We start from the raw sequence: 2,500 nt of genomic DNA on the forward strand, positions 1-2,500 counted from the left end.
TCTGTGTGGTGTGTACGAGTGCACACCGAGCACTCTTCTTGGCCTCTTGATTTTGGTTGCCATGCCAACAGTATAATTAACATAAGATGAATCATGATTTTTAGCACTTACGGCAGCCAGCATTCAATAAAAAAAATGAGATAGACTTGGAATAAAGTTTGGGTCATTACCATAACATTGTCGTTCTGCCGATCCATCCACTCTGCCGGCTCTTTTCTGTTATATTCTATTCTATTGTACTCTATTGTATTCATCATACAGTTACCTGTCCTGGGTGATTGAGTGTCATGATCATCATCATCATCATCATCGTCATCGTCATCCTCATCATCATCATCATCATCATCACCCCCTTCATCGTCTTTTTTTCTAATCATCAATAAAGTAAGTAAGCCTTTTTGACGACACATTGTTTGTTGTATCACATACTTTATCTATATCTATATATCCGATCAGCCACAACATTAAAACCACTGACATGTGAAGTGAATAACTTTGCTCATCTCGTTCCAATGGCACCTGTCAAGGGGTGGGATGTATTAGGCAGCAAGTGAACAGTCAGTTCTTGAAGTAGGAAAAATGGACAAGTGTAAGGACCTGAGCCACTTTGACAAGGGCCACATTGTGGCGACTATATAACTGAGTCAGAACATCTCCAGATTGGCAGGTCTTGGCGTGTGTTCCCGGTATGCAGTGGTTAGCACCTACCAAAAGTGGTCCAAGGAAGGACAACCGGTGAACTGGTGACGGGGTCATGGGCGCCCAAGGCTCATTGATACGCGTGGGGAGTGAAGTCTAGACCGTCTGGTCCGATCCCACAGAAGAGCTTCTGTAGCACAAATTGGTGAAAAAGATAATGCTGCTGTGATAGAAAGGTGTCAGAACACACAGCGCATCACAGCTTGCTGCGTATGGGGCTGCGTGGCCACAGACCGGTCAGAGTGACCATGCTGACCCCTGTCCACCGCTGAAAGCTCCTACAATGGACACGTGAGCGTCAGAACTGGACCATGGAGCAATGAAAGAAGGTAGCCTGGTCTGTTGAATCACGTTTTCTTTTACATCGTGTGGATTGCCGGGTGCGTGTGTGTTGTTTACCTGGGAAAGAGATGGCAGCAGACATCAACGCGTATCACCTTCCTAAACATTGTGGCAGGCAAGTACACCCCTTCATGGCAACAGTATTCCCTGATGGCAGTGGCCACTTTCATCAGGATAATGAGCCCTGCCACACCGCAAAAAATGTTCAGGAATGGTTTGAGGAACATGATATAGAGTTCAAGCTGTTGACTTGGCCTCCAAATTCCCCGGATCTTAATCCGTTCGAGCATCTGTGGGTTGTGTTGGAACAACGAGCCAGATCCACGGGGGCCCCACCTCGTAGCTTACAGGACTTAAAGGATCTGCTGCTAACGTCTTGGTGCCAGACACCACAGGACACCTTCAGAGGTCTTGTGGAGTCCATGCCTCGACTGGCCAGAGCCTTTTGACGGCACGAGACTCAATATAAGGCAGGTGGTTTTAATGTTATCGCTGATCGGTGTGTATATATCTATATATATACAGTATATAGATATATACTGTATATATATCTATATATATATTGGCACATAATTTGTTTTTACAATAAGAGTATATTATACCAGCATATTATACCATATTATTCCACCTACCACTTTCCACTTCTTCTATCATCGCACGTTATTGATTTATTAACTGTGATTTATTAAAGGTGTAACTATGTAACACACAATTTCCTTTGGCGTAAATGCCACCCGCCATATTGGGTACACTTGTTGGCATTACCTTTAACTATGTCTACTACTAAGAAGTACTCCCTCTCAAGTGTTGTTTGTATGTGTACATTTCATGTCACTGTTCTTCTGTAAACACCTGAGTTTCCCCATGGAGATCAACGTAGCCTTATCATATCACCCCCCCCCCCCCAACACACACACACACACACACACACACACACACACACACACACACACCGTCTCTGTGCAGAGTCGGTTGTGTGATTTCACTGCTTAATTGAATATCAGCCTTGGTCGGAGCGTTTCTTAAATGGACCGCAGTTAGAAATTAGAGATGGTCACGGGTCGTGCTCTGTTCATTGCAGTTCTGTCCAAGGAACTTCTGATTACCTCAGTTGTGCACACACCCCGTTAGACACCAGATTAATTATATTACCGCACCCACGCACACACACACACACACACACACACACACATGCATACACATACACATACTTGACAGAGTATACTAACGGTAAAGGGAAAAACAATCTGAATCGTAAATCATTATGGATTAACTCACAACATGCTTCACACGAAACAGTCGCTCTGTCTCTATTAGTCACGAGCTTTGTTGGGAGGTAAAGACTCGTTGTCGAGTGTCTGTCGATGAAGAACTCCAAAGAGTGATTTATTTGAAACTCCAGTCACATCAGTCTGTTCCGATCAACACTCATCAATCACGCACGTGTTCCTTTAGGGAG

The 2,500-nt window shown here is 44.3% G+C and overlaps 1 protein-coding gene across 1 annotated transcript in view; it reads left to right on the plus strand.

Moving 5' to 3' along the window:
- Positions 1-2,500, plus strand: part of grm5b (glutamate receptor, metabotropic 5b) — a gene marked incomplete at both ends in the record, with an annotated part of 56,156 nt that overhangs the window by 11,034 nt on the left and 42,622 nt on the right. The gene's annotated exons all lie outside the window — the stretch shown is intronic.

This window comes from Zeus faber (assembly GCF_960531495.2).
Source record: "Zeus faber genome assembly, chromosome: 9".
In the NCBI taxonomy this organism is placed as follows: Eukaryota; Metazoa; Chordata; class Actinopteri; order Zeiformes; family Zeidae; genus Zeus; species Zeus faber.